Here is a 24,201-nt window from a genome sequence, read left to right as displayed (position 1 = left end):
GAACAGAGAGCTAAGAGGCCAGGTCCCCCATCCCAGCGTTGGGGCGTGGGGGTGGCTACCTCATTAGTACCGTAGGGCACTGGGTGGCTGAAGGCTGTACTCCGAGGCCCTCTGTCCCGACTGCTTTGGAGCTTATCAGCCGACCTGGAGAGAGGAGCCCACATGGCCACGCCCTCCGACCCTGGCAGCCTGGCCTAGAGCCCCCACTCCTGGAAAGGGATCCCTGACAACAGCAAAGAGAGGCTCTGAGGCGCCAAATAGTCTGGCCCAGTCTCTTCTATGTCAGGTAAAGAAGAGTGAGACCAGGTCACTGCCCTGGAGGTGTCGAGGCCACTGAGCAACAGCACGAACACAGATGCAGACAGGCTACAGGCCCAGGTGCTCAGTGCTCAGACCAGCGTTCAGAAAGAGTAAGTGGATAAGCAGATGAGTGAATGCACGTCCATGAATTCATTTGGATAGAAAACCCTAGGCCCGCCTTCTTGCAGTTTGTCACTGCTCTGACCCTAGTGTGGTCAGGCTGCAGCTCCCCTGGGCCAGGAAACCCTCTGATTCGGCCCCCAGCCCAAGGCCTGACATCTACAAGGTGGCCAAACTGTGCTTCCTGAAAATCCAGAGTAGCATGCTGATGTGTCCACCTCCCCACCAAACAGTACTCCTTGCACGTATCTTCAGGGATAGTTCAGATTCCTTCCCTAGTCTTCCATCCCAGTATCCCCTATAGGGTAAGCAAACTGTGCCAAAAGACAAATACCAGCATGAAGGCAGGCGTGGCCACTTCTTGGCTATGTGCCTCTGAGCAGTCATTTCTCTCTCTGAGCCTTAGTTTTCTTATCTTCCTTATCAGTAAAATGGAGCCAAAGATGCCTTTTCCACTTGATGGGATTGGGGTCACGTGCAGCACTATCCCTCCCCGTCAGCTCCCTCCTCAGCACCTAGGGTTCTTTGTTCAACCTGTACATGCTCTTACCTACCCCTCCTTTTTTATCTGCATCTGTACCTGCCCTAGTCGTTCCCAAGGGCGATGGCCTCCATCTCTCTGTGCCGCTACTGCCCAGCACTGCCCAACATATGCTTAAGCACATGCCCATGGAAGTCAGTGTTGGTGGAATGGTAAGCAATGAGTGAAAACATTTTGCTAACCAGAGAAGGCTGTGCAAATACGAGGGCTTGTGTCGTGATAATATTTTAAATCATAGTAGTTCAGGACTTGAACATAATCTTACAGATTAACTGAGTCCTCCCATTTGACAGATGAGGAAACTGAGGCCCAGAATGTGAAACAGACTGCCAGAGGTCACTCACAGAGGTTGTCCAGCTTGGACCTTGATATGCTTTGGCTGTGTCCCCACCCAAATCTCATCTTGAATTGTAGTACTCGTAATCCCCACGTTTCATGGAAGGGACTAAATAGAGAGAATTGAATCATGGGGGTGGTTTCCCCCATCCTGTTCTCATGATAGCATGATAGTGAGTTAGTTCTCATGAGATATGATGGTTTCATAAGGGGCTTCCCCCTTCGCTGGGCACTCACATCTCTCACCTGATGCCATATAAGACATGATTGTTTCGCCTTCTGCCATGACTGTAAGTTTCCTGAGGCCTCCCTAGCCATGCAGAACTGTGAGTCAATTAAACTTCTTTTCTTTTCCTTTTTTTTTTTTGAGACGGAGTCTTACTCTGTCGCCCAGGCTGGAGTGCAGTGACACGATCTCAGCTCACTGCAACCTAAGCCTCCCGGGTTCAAACGATTTTCCTGCCTCAGCCTCTTAAGTAGCTGGGATTACCGGTGAGCGCCACCATGCCCGGCTAATTTTTGTATTTTTAGTAGAGACGAGGTTTCATCATGTTGCCCAGGCTGCTCTCAAATGCCTGACCTTGTGATCCGCCCACCTTGGCCTCCCAAAGTGCTGGGATTACAGGCTTCAGCCACTGCGCCCGGCCCCTTCTTTTCTTTGTAAATTACCCAGTCTTGAGTATGTCTTCATAGCAGCGTGAAAACAGACTAATACAGACCTCAACTGAAGTATCCTACCTCCCAGGAGAGAAGGGCCTCCCTATACACACTTCTCTCTGCATGGCTTCAGCCAGTGCAGACAAGGGTAAGCCAGTACTTCAGCCAGTGTAGACAAGTGTAAACCAGAACCCTGTCTCCCAGTGACTGCCTTCTCCAAGAGATCTGACAGCCATGAATGCATCCGGGGTTCTTGAGGGCCAAAGACAGGGTGCTGTTTTAAAGAAGCTGTGAACTCTCAGTGTGCACTTACAGTAGAAGGCAGAGGCAGCGATAGCAGCAGGGCAGAGCTGGAACCTTCACTGTGGGTTTCCCATTGTCATCCCCAGAACAGTGGAATCAGTATGGATTTCAGAGCCAGACCAACCTGGCTTTGAATCCTGACTCTGACACCCATTAGCTGGGCGAGTTTCTTGGGCAAGTTATTTCATCTATGAGCCTCAGTTTCTTCACCCATAATTCCATAATACTGGAATATGAATCCCTATCTGATAATCCAGTTGGGACAACTCAGTAAGAACATAAGCAAAAGCACGTGAGTCCAGAGTAAGAAGACCATCTCTTCCCTTCCTACCTCCAGTTTCCCCTCTACTTCCAGGATGGAATAAGGAAAGATTCCTGGCTGCTGCCCCTTCCCCCACAGTCTAGAAGCCATCGTAAGGAGGATAGTAATGTGGGGTGGTGAGGTCTGGGGGAGGCCAAAAGTGGTACCTCAAAAGATATCCATATCTTTATTTTGGGCATGGTGGTTGACACCTATAATCTCAGCACTTTGGGAGGCTGAGGCAGGAGGATTACTTGAGCCTAGGAGGTCAGGACCAGCCTGAACAACATAGTGGGCAACATAGTGAGATGCCATCTCTACAAAAAATTCACAAATTAGCTGGGTGTGCTGACGGTGCCTGTTGTCCTAGCTACCCAGGAAGCTGAGGCAGGAGGATCACTTGAGACCAGAAGTTTGAGGCTACAGTAAGCTACAGTCGTGCCACTGGACTCCAGCCCGTGTGACAGAGTGAGGTCCTGTCTCAAAAATAAATAAAATTTAAAAAAAAATATATATATATACCCACAGGAATCCCTGACACCTGTGAGCATTATCTCATATGGCAAAAGATGTGATTAAGTTAAGGTTCTTAAGAGGAGGTGCTTAACGTGACTTGTCCAAGTAGGCCCTAAATGACATTACAGGTGTTCTTATGAGAGGGGAGAGAGACAGACAGAGAGAGGAGAAGACATACCTACATAGAGGAGAAGGCCATGTGAAGACAGAGTCTGAGATGAGAGTGATAAAGCCACATGCCAAGGAACACCTGCAGCCACCAGACGCTGGAACAGATAAGGAATGGATTCTCCCCAAGAGTCTGGGGAGGGAGTGGAGCCTTGCTGACACCCTGCTTTCAGACTTCCAGCTTCCTGAACTGTGAGAGAATACACGTCTGTTGTTTGAACTCACCCAATTTATCATAATTTATTACAGCAGCCACAGGAAAGTAATACAGGTCTATTGATTCTGGCTCCATATCAGCCAGTCCCCTGCTTCTGCACCTGTCATCTTCTAGCCAAATCTGGACCTAGGCCTTCATGCATTCACCCACCAAACCCCGAATGAAGCCTGATCTCGGTGGGGTGAGATTCCTGCTACCTGCCACCTTGTCTGGGTCATAGCTATCGTCTGCTCCTTGGCCCTGCCTACCTCCACTGGGCTGCAGCACCAGTTTTTCTGCCCCATTAGACCCCAGTGGAAGTGGGAGGGAGGCATGCCTACTGGGTCCAACTACTGGCTAGTGGGGAGAAAACACTAATAGTAAAATCAGGAGGCCTATATTTAAATTTAGCCTCCACATTAACTTGGGCAAGTCACTTCACCTCCCTGGGTCACACTTTTCTCCCCTGCCACGTGCCGAGATTGGACTGTGTGATTTTTCCACGTCCTTTCAGTTCTGACTGTGAATGAGCAGAGGAAGAAGTGGGAAGCTTAGGAGGAAGGAGGAAGATAATCAATGCTTAACAGTAAAAACGTGCAGTACTATAAAGGGAGTTTCAGTTTATTTTAGAGGCTGGATGAAGAGCAGTGTTAGGTAACAGTGAACCTCATGTCTTGGGAGGATTGAGGGTTTAGGATTGGAGGTCTGCAAGAGAGGTGACCATCTGCAAGACAAGTGATCTTCTATATGGGAAGTGTCCATCATATGGCCTGCCCCATCACACTCCTTTCTAGGAAAATGGTTCTGTCCAAAACCCCCATAGCCCAAGTGGGTACATTTGGACCATTAAACCTTGTCTTCTGCTATGGTCTGAATGTTTGTGTCCTCCCAAAATGCATATGTTGAAATCCTAACCCCCAGGTGATAATATTAACAGATGTCATGAGGGCAAAGCCTTCATGAATGGGATAAGTGCCTTTAAAAAAATAAAAGGTCCAGAGAGCTGCCTTGCCCCTTCTACCATATAAGAACAGTGAGAAGGTACCATCTATGAACCAAGAAGAGGACCCTCACCAGATACCACATCTTCCAGTGCCTTGATCTTGGACTTCCCTGGCTTCAGAACTATGAGAAATATAAATCTGTGTTGTTTATAAGCCCCTTAGTCTATGGTATTTTGTTATAGCAGCTTAAATAGACTAAGACATCCTCTGTGGATGGAGTCAATTGGAAGAAGAAGGAATCTGACTCAAGGGCTGCCTGACAATCACTGACATGGAGGGAAAAGATGGGATGAGCCCAGCTAGGTTCTCACCCTTGGGAACCTGAATTGGGAAAACATAGTAGGAAAATGGAGGCAAAGAAATCATAGTATGGAGAGGTCCAGAGATCTGAGCCTGTTCAAGCCAGTGACTGAGCAGAGAAATCGAAAGGATTGAGTTAGTGAGGTGAAGCAGGTGTGGATGGTAGTTGAGTTGTGTTAATGTTGAGCTGTGAAAGTAAAAGTTCATGCCCTCCTGCTACAGGTGGTCCTGAAGGTTCCTAGCATTGGAGGGGAAAGACCACAGACCTAGAATTTATAAGTACTCTGTTTCTAAAAATGCATTCTTGGAAAGGAGGAGGACAGTATTCACAGCCAGGGGTTGGGGACCATCACACTAGGTTCTTTTTTTTATTATTATTATTTTTTATTTTTGAGACAGAGTCTCGCTTTGTCGCCCAGGCTGGAGTGTGCAGGAGTGCAGTGGCGCAATCTCAGCTCACTGCAAGCTCCGCCTCCCGGGTTCATTCCATTCTCCTGCCTCAGCCCCTCCAAGCAACTGGGACTACAGGCGCCCGCCACCACGCCAGCCTAATTTTTTGTATTTTTAGTAGAGACAGGGTTTCACCGTGGTCTCAATCTCCCAACCTCGTGATCCGCCCGCCTCGGCCTCCCAAAGTGCTGGGATTACAGGCGTGAGCCACTGTGCCCGGTCCACACTACATTCTTAACATGTTAAAATTATAGACTTCTTAGCTACTAGAACTAATAATAAGTGAGAACTAAGTGAGTTTAGCAAAGTGGCGGAACACAAAGTCAATATTTTAAAATCAATTATATTTCTATATACAAGCAACCAACAATTGGAAACTGGAATTTTACAAACACTTTTTAAAATTACATAAAAACATCAAATACTTAGGCAGGGCGCAGTGGCTCACGCCTGTAATCCCAGCACTTTGGGAGGCCAAGGTGGGCAGATCACCTGATGTCAGGAGTTCAAGGGCAGCCTGACCAACATGGAGAAACCCTGTCTCTACTAAAAATACAAAAGTTAACCGGGCGTGGTGGCGCATGCCTGTAATCCCAACTACTCAGGAGGCTGATGCAGGAGAATCACTTGAGCCCAGGAGGCGGAGGTAGTGGTGAGCTGAGATGGCACCATTGCACTCCAGCCTGGGCAACAAGAGTGAAAATCCGTCTCAAACAAAACAAAACAAAAAAGCCACATCAAATACTTAGTGATACACTTAATAAAATATGTGCAAGATGTATGTGTTAGTTATCTATTGCTGTGTAACAAATTATCCTAAACTTAGTGGTTTAAAATGAGCATTGACTATCTTAGTTTCCACAGGAAGTCAGGAGCAGCTCAGCTGGGTCATTCTGGTTCTGGGTCTCTCGTGAGGTTGGAATCCAGGTGGGGTTGACCACCAGCACTGCAGTCATCCGGGGGCTGGACATGGTTGTTAACAGAGGCCTCAGTTAGTTCCTCATCACATGGAACTCTCCATAGTGCTGCTCACAACCTTGCAGTTGGTTTCTCCTAGCTGGGATGGTGCTACACACTCTACAGTACACAGACTAGCCTCTTACAACAAAGAATTATCTGGGCCAACATCCCAATAGTGCTGAGGCCAAGAAACCCGGGGCTAAGCAAAGACTTAGAGAGAACACAAAATACAGAAATCATTTAAAAAAAAAAAAAATCCACAAAGTCAATATTCTGTGTTAAGATTGTGTTTATTTAGGTTAAGATTTCATTTTGACTTTATCAAAATGAAAAATTTTTGCTCTTTGAAAGACACCAGTCTTAGGCCAGGCATGGTGGCTTATGCCTGTAATCCCAGCACTTTGGGAGGCCAAGGTGGGTGGATCATTTGAGGTCAGGAGTTCAAGACCAGCCTGGCCAACATGGTGAAACCCCATCTCTACTAAAATTACAAAAAGTAGCCAGGCGTGATGGCGGGCACCTGTAGCCCCAGCTACTTGGGGGTTGAGGCAGGATAATTGCTTGAACCCGGGAGGCGGAGGTTGCAGTGAGCCAAGATCACGCCACTGCATGCCAGCCTGGACGACAGAGTAAGACTCTTGTCTCAAAAAAAAAAAAAAAAAAAAAAAAATTGTCCAGGGGAGAATCCTAATAAAGATGTATATAGGTGGCCATGGAGTTTGTCCAGGGAATGAATCATTTAAGGATATCGTTATTAGTTGGGATTTTTGACATTAAGAATCTTTGAAGACACAGGTAGTACAGGTAATAGGGAGGGAATGAATTCCTCATCAATTAGGACCCTCATGAGGCCCATTGCTAGTAAAATCTTTGTAATACTCCTGGGATTTCACTTAGTGATCCATGCATATTCTTACACCAATGCCCCTTTGACTGAGTCAGTGTGAGTGGTCCAGTCCTTTGTTTCTTGCCACTAAAAGCTCTTCACTAGAAAAGGGTCAGAGTTCCAGTTTATGACTAAGGGTTAGGTTAAGATTAGATTTAGAATTATGCTCATGCAAAATCTAGCTCAAATGGTTCCTAGAACTTGTCTACATAGTAAGTGATCAGTATATATTGGTCAAAGAAATGAATGAATGGAAACTGGTTTAAGCAAATGGAATCTGTTGGCTGGCTTCAAGTGGCTCAAACAACATAATCAAGAATGGAGAAGGGGGTCTCTCTCTTTCAATCTGCTCTGATCTCTGCAGCGTCATGCTCAGATGACCCACTATCCATGATTGTGCTAAAGGATTCCTTGTGCCTCCCTACACTGTCTCAGAAAAGGAGGTCTGCCTGGTAGCACCCACAGGTGTGGGGGGAAGCCACTTCTCTTTCTCAAGAATGCCAAGGGCCGGGTGCGGTGGCTCACGCCTGTAATCCCAGCACTTTGGGAGGCTGAGGTGGGTGGATCATGAGGTCAGGAGTTCAAGACCAGCCCGGTCAACATGGCAAAACCCCATCTTTACTAAAAATACAAAAAAAATTAGCCAGGGGTGGTGGTACATGCCTGTAGTCTCAGCTACTTGGGAGGCTGAGGCAGGAGAATCGCTTGAACTGGGAGGCAGAGGTTGCAGGGAGCTGAGACGGCGCCATCGCACTCCAGCTTGGGCGACAGAGCAAGACTGTATCTCAAAAAAAAAAAAAAAAAGAAAAAGAAAAAAAAAAAGCCAAAAAAGTCTCTTGCTTTCCTTGGCTCTGATTTGGTTCAGAACCAGCCCCGAACAAATGGCTGCAGACAGCGAGTGGGACATGTGGATTGGCTAAGACCCATCGAAACCTATTCCTGGTGCCGGGGCATGAGCTACTTCCTTCAGGCATGGGTAGAACAGACGCTTAGTGGCCAAACTTACAAATGTTACAGGAATTTCAGGGTCTGGATTAGAGTGCCAGGAAGGTTCCAATCTAGACTAAGCAATAAAAAGGTTCAGTTGTGTTTTTCCAGATGAGAGAAAAATGCATAAACACTTTGAGCCCTGCATTCCACTCCCAGGGCTTTTCTTAAAAACAATAACAAAAAAATCACCTTCCCTAAAAGCTGTTGTTCATGGCGTTCTTCATGTAGAAGAGTATAAGACCACATAGAAGGCCAGGCGCAGTGGCTTATGCCTGTAATCCCAGCACTTTGGGAGGTCGAGGCTGGTGGATCACGAGGTCAGGAATTTGAGACCAGCCTGACCAACATGGTGAATGAAACCCTGTCTCTACTGAAAACACAAAAATTAGACAGGCATGGTGGGGCGCGCTTGTAATCCCAGCTACTCAGGAGGCTGAGGCAGGAGAATCGCTTGAACCGGGGAGGCAGAGGTTGCAGTGAGCCGAGATTGTGCCACTGCACTCCACCTGGGTAACAAGAGTGAAACTCCATCTCAAAAAACAACGACAGCAACAGCAACAACAAAAACACATGGAAAGAGAGAAGGTTGGGGTAGGAAGTGTGGGGCAAACAAAATGCTATGTACATTATTGAATGATAGTGATAAAAAAATACTGGCTAGGCTGGATAGCTCATGCCTGTAATCCAGCACTTTGGGAGACTGAGGTGGGAGGATCGCTTAAGCCCAGGAGTTCAAGACTAGCCTGGGCAACATAGTGAGACCCAGTCTCTCCAAAAAAAAATTAAGAATTAGCTGAGTATGATAACATGCACTTGTAGTCCCAGCTACTACTTGGGAGGCTGAGCTTGGAGGATCACTTGAGCCAGGAGATCAAGGCTGCTGGGCTATGATTGGGCAGCAGAGTGAGGCCCTGTCTCAAAAAAAAAAAAAATACTGCCTATAAAAGTCACTAGACATAGGTCGAGTGCAGTGGCTTACGCCTGTAATCCCAGCACTTTGGGAGGCCAAAGTGGGCAGATCACGAGGTCAGGAGTTTGAGACCAGCCTGACGAACATGGTGAAACCCTGTCTCTACTAAAAAATACAAAAATTTGTTGGGTGTGGTGGCGCGTGCCTGTAATCCCAGTTACTCAGGAGGCTGAGGCAGGAGAATCACTTGAACCCGGAAGGCAGAGGATGCAGTGAGCCGAGATTGTGCCACTACACTCCAGCCTGGGCAACAGAGTGAGAGTCCGTCTCAAAAAAAAAAAAGAAAAAAAAAAAATCACTAGACATATAGGGATTCAATGATGTGTAGGGGTTGGCTGAAAGCAATTGAAACATGTTTTCTTTTGCTTTCCATAATGATTACAATGCTTGTATAATCATAAAAACAAATAGAACACAGCTTGGATTAGGTTAGGGGTAAAGCTGGGGCTGGAATTCAGTCAGGTGACATTTCCTTGGAGAATTGATTTAACCTTTCTGAACTTTCCTTTCTGCCTATGTAAACGGAGGTATTAATAATAATAGTACCACCTCCTAAGGCTATTGTGAGGGTTAAAGGAAAAATTCTCCATAGAATGCTCAGCACACAGTACCTCATGCATAGTAATCATTCAGTGTGGCCTTGGGATTGTCACTGGCTGTGAGTGCACAGAACTGGCGTCAGATTTTTATAACAGCTTTATTGAGATATAATTGACATACAATAAGCAGCACATATTTAAATTATACGATTTGATATGTTTTGACGCATGTATACATCCCTGAAACCTTTGCCCCAGACTAGATCATGAACATATCCATCACCTCCAAAAGTTTCCTTATCTGTATCTGTAGTTCATTTCTTTTTATGCTGAGTAATAGTTCATCGTATGAACATATCACAACTTATTTTGCCATTCACCTGCTAATGAACGTTTGGATTGTTTCAAATTTTGGCTAATTACATATAGAGTTGCATTCATTTACGAGTCTGTGGGTAGACACAGGCTTTCAGGTGTCTTGGGTAAATACCTACTAGTGGGATGTCTAGGCTGTAATGTGAGTGTAGATCTTTACAAGAAACTACCTGGCACCAGATGTGGCCATCAGAGTGCGGGACTCCCCTGGAGAGGAATGAGAGGGTGGAGGTCAGAGTCAGGGGTCTCCTACACCCTCTGCTTACCTTCTCAGGCTCGATGGTCAACTCCTGGAGGTCTATGGCTGGCATCTCAATAGGGCCTATTCCTTCTTAGAGATGCCCTCCTCCCCATGGCAGGAGTTCCCATATCCCTGTGGGCATCAAAATTTCCTGGAGAGCCTTTTATTTAGTTAGTTAGTTAGTTAGTTAGTTAGTTAGTTAGTTTGAGATGGAGTCTCTGTCTTGCTCTGTTGCCCAGGCTGGAGTACAGTGGCACAATCTTGGTTCACTGCAACTTCCACCTCCCAGGTTCAAGCCATTCTCATGCCTCAGCTTCCCTAGTAGCTGGGACTACAGGTGCATGCCACCACGCCTGGCTTTTTTTTTGTATTATTAGTAGAGACGAGATTTCACCATGTCAGCCAGGCTGGTCTCAAACTCCTGACCCCAGGTGATCCGCCTGCCTCAGCCTCCCAAAGTGCTGGGATTACAGGGGATTACAGGTGTGAACCACCACATCTGGCCTCGGGAGCTTTAAACACTGTAGATTCCTTAGGCATGAGCTGACAGGAGTGAAATTAAATAAATAAATAAGTAAATAAATAAACATTGTAGGCCGGGTATGGTGGCTCCCACATGTAATCCCAGCACTTTGGGAGGTTGAGGCCGGAGTGTTGCTTGATCCCGCGAGTTCGAGACCAGCCTGGGGCAAAACCCTGTCTCTACTAAACATACAAAAATTAGTTGGGCATGGTAGCTCACGCCTGTAATCCCAGCTACTCGGGAGGCTAAGGAGAATTGCTTGAACCCTGGAAGCAGTGGTTGCAGTGAGCTGACATTGTGCCACTGCACTCCAGCCTGGGCGACAGAGCAAGACTCCATCTCAAAATAAATAAAAAAATAAAAATACAAAAAATTAGCCTGGTGTGGTGGCATGCACCTGTGACCCCAGCTCCTCAGGAGGCTGAGGTGAGAGGATCACTTGAGCTTGGGAAGTTGAGGCTCAGTGAGCCGTGATTGTGCCACTGCACTCCAGCCTGAGTGACAAGAGTGAGACCCTGTCTCCTAAAAAAACCACATAAATAAAAATAAACGCTGCAGATTTCTGGGCCCCATCTGAGACCTGCTGACTTAGAATGTTGCTGGGTAGGACTGCAGAATTTGTTCTTTTAAGTGCCCTTTGTGATTCTGCCATATTAACAGGAAGGAACTCCTTACCTGCCAGGTCAAGTTTAAAACCTCAAGCAAGGCATTTCCGGCCTTTTGCCATCCGGCCCCCATGTCCTGTGCAGGCTCACACGTTGCCCTCACCCAGACACGCAGTCTCATGAAACTACTCTATGTTCCCAACATTTTCAGGCTCTCTCACATCCGAGTCTTCACACTAGTTCGTCTTTCTATATCCCCCTTGTCTACCTGGGAAACTTCCACACTGACCTCTGAGGCCAACTAAAACACGATTTCCTCTGGGAAGCCTTCCACATTCTTCTTCCAACCAGCCAGTCAGAAGTAGTTTCTCTTTCCTGTGAGTCTCCCAGCACCTCCCACCATTCTATATCCCAGCACGCATCACTCTGTCCCATAATTATTTAGTGATGCCAGTGTCAAACAGTTTGTATAGCTTGCCTTGTTTCAGGTCCCCAGGTACTTCTGAGGTAGATGATGATGATGTTATGATCATGACGATAAAAGCAAAGGTTGAGCATGTGAAAAGTTTGCTCAAAGAATTCTACATATGGACCGGGCACAGTGGCTCATGCCTGTAATCCCAGCACTTTGGGAGGCAGAGGCAGGTAGATCACCTGAGGTCAGGAGTTCGAGACCAGCCTGGCCAACATGGTAAAACCCCGACTCTACTAAAAATACAAAAATTAGCTGGGCGTGGTGGCAGGCGCCTGTAATTCCAGCTACTTAGGAGCCTGAGGCAGGAGAATCGCTTGAACCAGGGGGTGGAGGTTGCAGTGAGCTGAGATCGCGCCACTTCACTCCGGCCTGAGCAAAAGAGTAAGACTCCGTCTAAAAAAAAAAAAAGAAAAAAAAAAGAATTATACATATGCTGCTAGACCCTTTCATCCTCACCAAAGCCCTGTGAGGCAGGTACTTTTATTATCAGGCCCTCTTGCAGATGAGGATACTGAGGCTTAGATAAATTATTTGCCTAAACTCATCCATTCTCATAAGTAGCATCACAACTTGCACCCAAGAGCCTCTGATCCCAGGGCTCCACACTCCCACATGACCCACGTTTAAATCTTCTGCTCAGTAATCACTGGGCCAAGACCTTAGTTTTTTTCCTTCGCCCTGAGATCTGGATTGTTTCCATTGTTCAGCTATTACAAATAAACTTTCTATGAATATTCACGTACAAGTACTTGTAATGCTTTCTTTCTCCTGGGTAAGTAATTAGGAGTGAAATAACTTGGTCATATGGTAGGCGTATGTTTAACTTTTTGAGAAATTACCAAACTGTTTTTCCAGAGTAGTTATACCATTTCACTCCTACCAGCATGTATGAGAATTCCAGTTGCTCCACATCTTCCCCAACATTTAATATGATCAGTCTTTTTAATCTTGGCCATCCTAATAGATGTGTAGTGGTATCACACTGAGTTTTAATTTGCATTCCCCTAATGCCTATAATATTGAGCTTCATTTCATGTCCTTATTACCATCCATTTTATTTGATGAAGTGTCTGTTCAAATCTTTGCCCATATTTTAATTGGGTTGTTTTCTTAATACTGAGTTGTAGCCAGGCACGGTGGCTCACGCCTGGAATCTCAGCACTTTGGGAGGCCGAGGCAGGAGGATCACCTGAGGTCAGGAGTTTCAGACCAGCCTGGCCAACGTGGTTAAATCTTGTTTCTATTAAAAATACAAAATTAGCTGGGCATGGTGCCGTGCACCTGTAATCCTAGCTACTTGAGAGGCTGAACCCAGGAGGTGGAAGTTGCAGTGAGCCGAGATCATGCCATTGCACTCTGTGCAAAAAGAGTAAAGCTCCGTCTCAAAAAAATCAAAAATAAAAAAAAATCAAAAAAAAAAAACCTGATTTGTAAGAGTTACTTATATATTCTGGAAACAAGTTACTTGTCAGATAGTGATTCTTTTTTCTCCCATTCTGTGGCTTGTCTTTTATTTTCTTAGCAATGCCTTTCTAAAAGCAGTAAGTTTTAATTTTAATAAAATCAAATTTATCAATTTTTTCTTTTATGAACAGTGCTAATCTATGTCAACAACATTTTATCATTTCAATGTATAGGTCTTACATATATTTTAGCAGATTTACCTTAACTATTTCATTTTTTAATGCCATTGAAATTTAAATTTTAGATTGTTGATAGTATATAGAAACATGATGAAGTTTTTTATATTGATCTTGTAGCCTGTATCCTTGCTAACTCATTTATTAGTTCTAGTAGCTTCTTTCATAGATTCCATAGGATTTTCTACACAGGAAACCATGTTGTCCAAGAATAAAGATAGTGTCACTTCTTTCTTTCCAATCTTAGCTTTTTATTTCTTTTCCTTGCTTTATTGCACTAGCAATTTGGTTGTTGGAAGTTGTCTTGCAGTTCCCTAAAATATTGCGGTTTTTAAAGGTCTTTTTTCTCTGCCTGTTTCATTTTGCCCAAGCTCACCATAGTTTCTATAACTGTGCCTTTGAGTTCACTGATATTCTCTCCTACAATGTCAAATCTTCCACTCTTTCCATCCACTGTGTTTTACATCTCTGGCATTGTAGTTTCCATCTCTAAACATTTTCTTTGGTCTTTTAAAATATTTTCATGTCCCTACATAGTCAATAGTTCTTCTAGCTTAACACATGACATACATTTAATAACTGTTTTAATGGTATTGTCTACTGATTTTACCGTCAGCGTCATTTCTAGGTCAGTGTCAATCGATTGATTACCTCTCCATTATGGGAAGTGTTTTCTTGTTTCTCTGCATGCCTGGTAACCACTGACTGGACGCCAGACATTTGTGAATTTTACCTTGTTGTGTACTATATATTTTTGTATTTCTAGAAGAATTAGAGAATCTTGATCTCTGGCAGAGTGGTAGACCAAAGGAAAAAAAAAAAGAAAAAGAAAATGAATGTATAAATAATCTCAAGTTGTGTTCTGAAAAATAATTACGTTACTCGGAAACAGTTTGGTCCTCTGGTTAGATGGGCCCAGAGCTGCATTTCTGTAGGGTTACTTTTTCCCCACTACTCAGCTAATACCCTGAGACCCCTTGAATTAATCCCCTCTGGCTATCAGGAACAGACTCTGTCTACTAGCTCTGTGCGAGCTCTGAGCACTAGTCTCTCTTATCTTTTTGGGTGGTTTCTTACCCCAGCCTCAGGTAATTTCCACTTGATTAATACTCAACTGAATAGTTAAGGGGGACCCTCTGAATATCTCCAGCGCTCGCTCTTTGTAGTTCTCCTCTCTCCAGTACTCTGCCTTACAAACTTCAGCCTCTTTGGCTTCCCCCAGGCCCCTGGACATGTCTTGTTAATGAGGGGAGCCACGGCATGGCAACTTTCTCCAGGTGACAAGTCAGTAGGACTAACCTGTATTTCTTCATTTCTCTCATTGATCACTGTTTGCCACTGTCTAATGTATACACAGTGTCTTGAGTGTCATTGTGTGTGTGTGTGTGTGTGTGTCTGTTTGGTTTTGTATTTTAAAGCATTTCAGAAGGGAGGGTAAATCTAGTCTTTGTGACCGTTCTGAAAAAGCAGAAGTTCGTGGTGTCAGAGTTGGCGCTGGAGTTGGTCAGGAAGTGTCAGAGCTGGCTCTGCACTGGAGCAGGGAGGTTTTTCTTCCCTTATACCAGCTGGCACACCTGCCCGCAGAGGAGGACGGATTCTACTGTGCCGTCAAGCTCTCAGGCACTGGGTGCCAACTGGGTCAGTAACCAGGGAGAGGAGGTAACTGGTGTGCCCGTGGGAAACCAGAGCTGGCATATCTCATTATAACTGTCAACAGAATGCTTCTTCACTGAGGTTCCAATGCTGCCACCTCTCCAGCCAGCCCAGCTGGAGTCAGGGTGCCTTCCTCTAAGGGCTCTGACCTCATCTCCAGTGACTGACCTCACTTGGCCAGAGCTGGAGGGGATTAGCACCTACAGCCTCCCAGCTGGCAACATTAGCCACTACCTAGCAACAACAATGACAAACTTCCATTTTTTGAGCAGTTACTATTTGCCAGGCCCTGAGCTACCTACTAAAAAATTGAGGCTAGAAGAGGTAAAGCTGCTCACCCAAGTGACGCAGCTGGAAAGGGGAAAAAGGCAGATTCAACACTTACCTCTGGAGACCTGGGGGATGGTCTGTCATACATACATCCTGGGACCTTTCAGAGGCGCTGGGTCCCATCCTCCATTTTGGCCTGGGCTCCTGTCTCTGTTTCTGGCTTTTGTCTGCCTCTGGGTCTGAAGCCCTAACCGAATCTGCTTAATTCTGGGGCATGGCATGGTGCGCAGGACACACACTGACTTTGTTAACAGACAGACTGAGGTTCAAATCCTACTTTCTAACTGTGTGACCTTGAGGGAGTCCCTAAATTCTTGCTGAGCCATAATAATTACCTCTACAACATGGGGTAGTGGTATTACCTCACAGGGTGAATGTGAGGATTAAATGAGATAATATGTTAAAAGTGCTTACTTCCACCTGGGTGTTCAATACATGGCAGTGAGACACCCAGTGTCCAATCAGGCATGTAAGGGGCTTGGACGTTGTCTCTCTGTCATAATAATAAGTAAAAGGTTGAACAAACTGGAAAATCAACAATTCTTAGATCCTTTAGAGGAGTGAGATCACAGGGCAAACCACTGCCCTCAAAATTGAAGAGACAGAAAAGCAGAAACTCCCAAGTAGAAACCTCCTCTAGAACCAGTACCAGGACAGGACATCCTAACCTGTAATTGAAGAACTGCTGGAGGCTCAGTATGGGCAAATCTGAACGTTAAACATTCCAGCAAGATCCAGCCATAGGGGCGCACCCACATGTTTGTGAGTTTAATCTTCAGGATCTCTATCGGGTCCTCCCAGTGAATGTCAGAGAAAAATCTCCTTGTGCTTTCAGCAGGGGGATGGGAAAAGTGACCATTTTGAAATATGCCAGAGCATTCTGTTCTTAACAAGGCCTGCTTTCAAGAGAAACTATTTCAGCCCAGCCCAATCTTCTGGAGCTTAATCAGAGCCTAGCTGACCTGAGGGAGGGGAAATAGCCAACTCCACACCCCTCTCTGTCCCACCTAAGGGGAGAAAAAAAAAATGGAGAAGCACTGGTGAACTTCACAGCCCAGGAGGGTTCCCTGGCTCATGAAAAGACTGAGGACTAATCACAGGACTGTGGAACGCCACCCCTGCCCCACACCTCCTCCACCACATTGCTAAAGGCCTATTTTACGGGAATTCCTTTTACCCAGTGTAGGAGCCATGGGAAAACTTTCCCTTCACTCTTGGAAGTTTCACTAAAAAATCAATTTACGGGCCGGGCGCGGTGGCTCAAGCCTGTAATCCCAGCACTTTGGGAGGCCGAGACTGGCGGATCACGAGGTCAGGAGATCGAGACCATCCTGGCTAACACGGTGAAACCCCATGTCTACTAAAAGATACAAAAATATAGCCAGGCGAGGTGGTGGGCGCCTGTAGTCCCAGCTACTCGGGAGGCTGAGGCAGGAGAATGGCGTGAACCCGGGAGGCGGAGCTTGCAGTGAACCGAGATCGCGCCACTGCACTCCAGCCTGGGCGACAGAGCAAGACTCCGTCTCAAAAAAAAAAAATCAATTTACAGGCCAGGCTTGGTGGCTCACACCTGTAATCCCAGCACTTTGGGAGGCCAAGGTGGGTGAATCACCTGAGGTCAGGAGTTCGAGACCAGTCCAGCCAACATGGAGAAACCCCATCTCTACTGAAAATACAAAAATTAGCTGGGCATGGTGGCGGGCGCCTATAATCCCAGCTACCTGGGTGGCAGAGGCAGGAGAATCGTTTAAATCCAGGAGGCAGAGGCTGCAGTGAGCTGAGATTGTACCATTGCACTCCAGCCTGGGTGACAAGAGCAAGACTCTGTCTTAAAAAAAAAAAAAAATCAACTTACAAAAGGCAAATTGGTAGGAGAAATGGTGTACAAATTTATTAGTATGCACAGGGGAGAATCATAGAGTGATTACCCAATATCCCAATGGAGTAAGATGGTACTCTTTTTAAAAAAACTTTTATAAATTTTTTAAATTAAAAAAAATGGAATACTTTATGAATTTGCATACCATCCTTGCGCAGGGGCCAGGCTAATCTTCTCTGTATCGTCAAAATTTTAGTATATGTGCTGCCAAAGTGAGCACTGTATACCCTTCTTCTTAGGGGAAAGGAAGATGGGAAAGTATGCATGATTTTAGGGGATAGGAAATGATTTTTAGGGGAATTCAATGGGCTTGAAAAACATACAATTTCCTTCGACAAAGTCTGTTGGGCCTGCAGAGCAGACAATGGTTTGTGACAAAAGTCTGTGTACCATCTGGCGAACATGGTGAAAGCCTGTCTGTTCTAAAAATACAAAAATTAGCTGGGCGTGGTGGCGAGAGCCTATAGCCCCAGCTACTTGGGAGGCTGAGGCAGAACCGCTTGAATCTGGGAGGTGGAGGTTGCAGTGAGCCGAGATCACGCCATTGCACTTCAGCCTGGACAACAGAGTGAGACTGCATCTCAAAAAAAAAAAAAAAAAAAAAGTCTCTCTAGATTTGTTGACAGACTTGGGTCTTTCTTCCTGTGCTACAAATTCAGTTAATGAAAACTCAAAGAAGGGACTAGAGGCAATTGTCTTCTACTTTGGTGGAACTGGACTTTAGGCAGATAGGGGAACTTCAGAAAACAACTTTATCATGTGCTTTGGGAGGGACGAGGATTGAGAGACAGGAGATGAGGGAAGGTCAGAGAGACCTTGAGGCTTTTTCTTCAGTTTGGCATGTCAAAATACCATATTTTGTTGTATTGGTTTCTGAGCCCCAACACCAGCATATCATGTGTGGCTTTCAATGGAAAAAATTACAACGCATATTAAAGGCAAAACACACACTTTGAAGAAAAAGAGCAAGCGTCAGAACCAGACTGGGATACAACAGGAATGTTAAGATTATCAGACTAAAAATTTAAAACAACTAAAATTAATGTTAGGGGCTTTGATGGAAAAAGTAGATAACATGCAAGCACAGATAGACAGTGTAAGCACAGAGACAAAAATTCTAAGAAAGAATGTTTTTTAATGATAGAGATAAAAAATACTGTAATAGAAATGAAGAATGCTTTTAATGGGCTTATTAGTACATTGGACACAGTTGAGGAAAGAATCTCTGAGACCGAGGATATGTTGGTAGTAACTTTCAAAACTGAAAAGCAAAGAGAGAAAAGACTGAAAAAACATAAGAAAGAATATCCATGTACTGTGAGACAACTCTAAAAGCTATATTATATGCATAATGGGAATATCTGAAGGAGAAAAAAGGACAAAAGAAATATTTGAAGCAAGGATAACTGAACATTTCACCAATTTTTTTCTTTTTTGAGGCAGAGTCTCGATCTGTCACCCGGGCTGGAGTGCAGTGGTGCGATCTCCTCTCACTGCAACCTCCGCCTCCCAGGTTCAAGTGATTCTCCTGTCTCAGCCTCCCGAGTAGCTGGGACTACAGGCACCTGCCACCACACCCAGCTAACTTTTTTGTATTTTTAGTAGAGACGGGGTTTCACCATGTTGGTTAGGCTGGTCTCAAACTCCTGACCTCAGGTGATCCACCTGCCTTGGTCTCCCAAAGTGTTGGAATTACAGGCGTGATCCACCGCACCCTGCAATTTCACCAAATTAATGTCAGACACCATACCACAGATCCAGGAAACTCAGAGATCTCTCTCTCTCTCTCTCTGTCTCTCTCTCTCTCTCTCTGTGTCTCTCACATACACACACAAAGCCCCAAATGCTACACCTAGGCATATCATACTTAAACTGCATAAAATCTAAAATCAAAGATAAAGAAAAAATCTTGGAATGAAAGCAGAGAGGTAGCCAACAGTACTTTGGCAAAAAAAAAAAAAAAGGAATAATTTTCTAAAAAGGAAAGCAGAGGGGGGAAAAACTTGCCTACAGAGGAGCAAAGACATGACATCTGAGTTCTTAGAAACCAAGCAAGCTAAAAGAGAATGAAGTGAATATTTTAAATGTTGGGAGAAAAAAACCCACCAACCTCGTATTCTGTATCCTGAAAACTTTCCTTCAGGAGTGAAGGAACTGGGTGAGGTGGCATGTGCCTATAATCACAGCTACTTGGGAGGCTACTGTGGGAGTATCCCTTCAGCCTAGGAGTTCCAGGCCAGCCTGGGGCAACATAGCAACACTCTGTCTCTAAAAGAAAAAAAGTTGGCCGGGCACAGTGGCTCACTCCTGTAATCTCAGCACTTTGGGAGGCCGAGGCAGGCAGATCACTTGAGGTCAAAAGTTTGAGACCAGCCTGGCCACATAGTAAAACTACATCTCTACTAAAAATATAAAAATTAGCCAGACATGGCAGCATGCGCCTGTAATCCCAGCTACTTGGGAGGCTGAGGCAGGAGAATCACTTGAACTCAGGAGGCAGAGGTTGCAGTGAGCCAAGATGGCGCCACCGCACTCCAGCCTGGGCAACACAGCAAGACTCCATTTCCAAAAAAAAAAAGTTAACAAATCTAGCTATATATACAAAGTTTAATAAGTCTAGTCCAAATAGAGTTTAATCTCAGGAATGCAAGGTTGTTTTAGTATTTGAAAATCAATTTGTGGCCTGGCACAGTGGCTCACACCTATAATCCCAGCACTTTGGGAGGTCAAGGCCGGTGGATCACCTGAGGTCAGGAGTTCAAGACCAGCCTGGCCAACATGATAAAACCCCATCTTTACTAAAAATAAAAAAATTAGCCAGGCATGGTGATGTGCACCTATAGTCCCAGCTACTCGGGAGGCTGAGAGAGGAAAACTGCTTGAACCTGGGAGGTAGAGATTGTGCTGAGCCAAGATCATGCCACTGCACTCCAGCCTGGGTGACAGAGCAAGACTGTCTCAAAAAAAAAAAAAAGAAAGAAAGAAAGAAAGAAAATCAATTTGTGTAGTTGATTATATTAACAAAATTAAAATTACTTTTTTTTTTTTTTGAGACAGAGTTTTGCTCTTGTTGCCCAGGCTGGAGTGCAATGGCGCGATCTTGGCTCACTGCAACCTCCACCTCCCAGGTTCAAGCAATTCTCCTGCCGTAGTCTCCCGAATAGCTGGGATTACAGGCATGTGCCACCGTGCCCGACTAATTCTGTATTTTTAGTAGAGACGGGGTTTCTCCATGTTGGCCAGGCTGGTCTCAAACTCCTGACCTCAGGTGATCCACCAGCCTTGGCCTCCCAAAGTGCTGGGATTACAGGTGTGAGCCACCGTGCCTGATCTTGTTTTTTAAAAAGTGAAAGAAAAACAAAGACTTTCTCAAACAAAATTGAAGGAATTTGTTGCCAGTAAACCCAATTTACAAGAAATGTTTAAAGAAGTTCTTCAGAGAGAAGGAAAATAATATAGATCAGAAACTCAGATCCACTTAAAGAAAAGAAGAGCAATAGAGAAAGAATAAGTAAAGAGAAAATTAATACTTTTATTCTTATTCTGAATCTAACAAATAGGATAATGTTCAAAATAATAATAGCAACAATGAATATAGCTATATGTAAGCAAAATGAATACAGCGAAACAAGGGATGGAGGGAGGAATTAGGAATGTTTCATTACCGAAGCAGGATAGTGTCATTTGAAAGTGGACTGGGATTAGTGTATATGTACACGGCAAACTCTAGGGCGATCGTTAAAAAAACTTTTTTTTGAGACGGAGTCTCGCTCTTGTCGCCCAGGCTGGAGTGCAGTGGTGCGATCTCAGCTCACTGCAATGTCTGCCTCCTGGATTCAAACTATTCTCCTGCCTCAGCCTCCTGAGTAGCTGGGATTATAGGCGCACGCCACCACACCCAGCTAATTTTTGTACTTTTAGTAGAGACGAGGTTTCACCATGTTGGCCACGCTGGTCTCAAACTCCTGATCTCAGGTGAACTGCCTGCCTCAGCCTTCCAAAGTGCTGGGATTACAGGCGCACGCCACCACACCCAGCTAATTTTTGTACTTTTAGTAGAGATGAGGTTTCACCATGTTGGCCAAGCTGGTCTCAAACTCCTGATCTCAAGGAACTGCCTGTCTCAGCCTTCCAAAGTGCTAGGATTACAGGCGTGAGCCAACATGCCTGGCCTAAAAATTTTTTACAAAGTAAGTATATTGGGAGGCCGAGGAAGGCAGATCATGAGGTCAGGAGTTTGAGACCAACCTGACTAAGATGGTGAAGCCCCATCTCTACTAAAAAAAAAAAATATATATATATATATATATATATATATATATATACACACACACACAAAAATTAACTGGGTGGCATGCACCTGTAATCCCAGCTACTCGGAAGGCTGAGGCAGGAGAATCACTTGAACAGGCAGAGGTTGCAGTGAGCCGAGATCACGCCACTGCACTCCAACCTGGGCGAAAGAGCAAGACTCCATCTCTAAAAAAAAAAAAAAAAAGAAAGAAAAGTAAGTATAATCGATATTCTGAAAATAAGAGGAAATGTAATCACATAAAATGCTCACTTAAGTCTAAAAAGGAAGAAAATGTGTTGAAGACAAAAATATAAGGGCAATGAATAGAAAACAATAACAAATATGGTATATATTAATCCAACTACATCAATAATCACTGTAAACATCAATGATCTAAATATACCAATTACAAGACAGAGATTTGGTCAGAGTGACTCTAAAGCAAGACCCACCTATATGCTGTGTAAAAAAAAAAAAACCACTTTATTTTTTATTTTATTTTATTTTTGAGACAGAGTCTCTCTCTGTTGCCCAGGCTGGAGTGCAGTGGCACACTCTTGGCTCACTGCACCTCCACCTCCCAGGTTCAAGCGATTCTCCTTCCTCAGCCTCCTGAGTAGCCAGGACTACAAGCACCTGCCACCATGCCCAGCTAATTTTTGTATTTTTAGTAGAGATGGGGTTTCACCATGTTGGCCAGGCTAGTCTCGAACTCCTGACCTCAAGTGATCCACTTGCCTCGGCTTCCCAAAGTGCTGGGATTACAGGCGTGAGCCACCATGCTCGGCCAAGATACCCACTTTAAATACAAAGACACCAGAGGCCTGCCTGGCCCTGGAGAGACTGCCCACCATGCCCTGACTGAAGGCCCCATCACCTGGGGAGGGGATCCTGATAGAGGGCACTGCTGCCACTGTTGGGGCCCAAGTCACAGCCATCCCAGGAAACAGGGGAGGGCACCCAGCTGAAACTGGAGCATCACCTGGTCTCCTGGGGAACATGTCCTCAACTCCAGAGTGGGAGGGACAGGGAGAGTCCTGGAGATTCAGATTCCCAGCCACTCCCTGGGGTTTGGTCTCAGCTGGCTAGGCTAGTACTTCAAGCTAGATATTGTCAGTGGACCTGGGCACTAGGATAAACCCAGGACAGCATGCCAGCCCCTACAGGGAGAGGCAATGTACAGAAAAGGCCCAAATCAGCTGGGCGCGGTGGCTCACACCTGTAATCCCAGCACTTTGGGAAGTTGAGGTTGGCAAATCACCTGAGGTCAGGAGTTCGAGACCAGCCTGGCCAACATGGTGAAATCCCATTTGTACTAAAAATACAAAAATTAGCCACGTGTGGTGGCATGTGGCCATAATCCCAGCTACTCAGGAGGCTGAAGCAGGAGAATCGCTTGAACCCGGGAGGTAGAGGTTGTGGTGAGCCAAGATTGCGCCACTGCACTCCAGCCTAGGCAACAGAGCGAGACTCCATCTTTAAAACAAAACAAAACAAAAAAAGGGCCCAACCCCCCTGGGCTGCCAAGACCAGAGGCAGATGGCGAGTCACATCTCAGCTTCTCTTTTGGGCTCTCCATTAGTCTCTTCCATATTTGTCTTCATGAAACAACCAAACAGTACAGGCTGTTTGGGGAATGAGAGGCTTGCAGCCACCCTTTGGACTGGGGTTACTTGGTAGCAGCTCTGTGGTAGGAGAATGAGCCTAGAAGATGACCCCATGCAGCCTGGTGGCCCTCGGAGGGCAGAATCCAGACATAGGCCTGCTGCCTCCATGCCCACAGGCGCACCTGCAGGATGCACAGCTTAGAAGCACCAGGTTTGGTTTGAGGAGAGGGATCCTTATCCACATCCCCTTGAAGCACACGACAGCCAGAAAACAGCGTAGGCAAGGATCAAGGCCTCGTGCAGGGCAGGGTCTTCTCCAGGCCCAGTGTCTTGGGAAGGAGGAAAGCTGGGGCTGGGTGAGATGAGGCTCGGACTGAGGGAGTTTATCTGGACCGGAGGGCTGCTTGTGGCCCATCTCAACAAGGACTCACTGCTCCTCACTGCTTAGGGTCATGCAGGTGTGCCACTGCGAGCTAGGCTGGCAGCCCAGCCCCATAGGTAGTGGGCGGAGAGTATGCATGGCCCACACACAGTACCTTCTCATATGACACAACAGCACTGTGGTGGTGCCATTTCCATTTTTTTTGGATGAAGAAACTGAGGCTCAGAGAGACTAAGTCTCATGCCAGGGTCATGTAGTTAGTAACTGGCAAAGCTGGGTCAGTCAGCCCAATCCCCAAGCACTAAACCACTCTGTGGTTCTGTCTCCTGAGATACTTGTCTCCCTCTCCCCTCTCCTTCTCCTTCTTTCCCCAGCCCCATCTCCAGGCTCTGCTGCCACTTCAGGCTTTTCCTTGTGGGTATCTCAGCCTCCTAGCCAGTCATGGTGGGGCTCCCATGGGGTGGAAGAACCTGTGCCTTCCACCCACAAAGGTTTTATATCTGCTCCTGACACCTGCCTGTGCTGTGTCCCCTATACAAATGATAAACGGGTCAATTCTCCAAGAAGACATAGTTAAATCCTTAATGGGTATGTGCCTAACAACAGAGCAGCAAAATATGGAGGCAAAAACTGACAGATCTACAAGGAGAAATAGATGAA

General features: G+C 45.6%; 1 non-coding gene across 1 annotated transcript; it reads right to left on the bottom strand.

Annotated features, from left to right (window-relative positions):
- Positions 1 to 17,371: 17,371 nt before the first annotated feature.
- Positions 17,372 to 17,478, bottom strand: LOC112615323. Its single transcript, XR_003117320.1, has one exon. It is a non-coding gene; the product is annotated as a U6 spliceosomal RNA (small nuclear RNA).
- Between the last annotated feature and the right edge of the window lie 6,723 nt (positions 17,479 to 24,201).

This window comes from Theropithecus gelada, chromosome 1, assembly GCF_003255815.1.
Source record: "Theropithecus gelada isolate Dixy chromosome 1, Tgel_1.0, whole genome shotgun sequence".
Classification (NCBI taxonomy): domain Eukaryota; kingdom Metazoa; phylum Chordata; class Mammalia; order Primates; family Cercopithecidae; genus Theropithecus; species Theropithecus gelada.
Note: the sequence above shows the minus strand (reverse complement) of the source record. Positions and strands in the feature narration are given on the sequence as shown.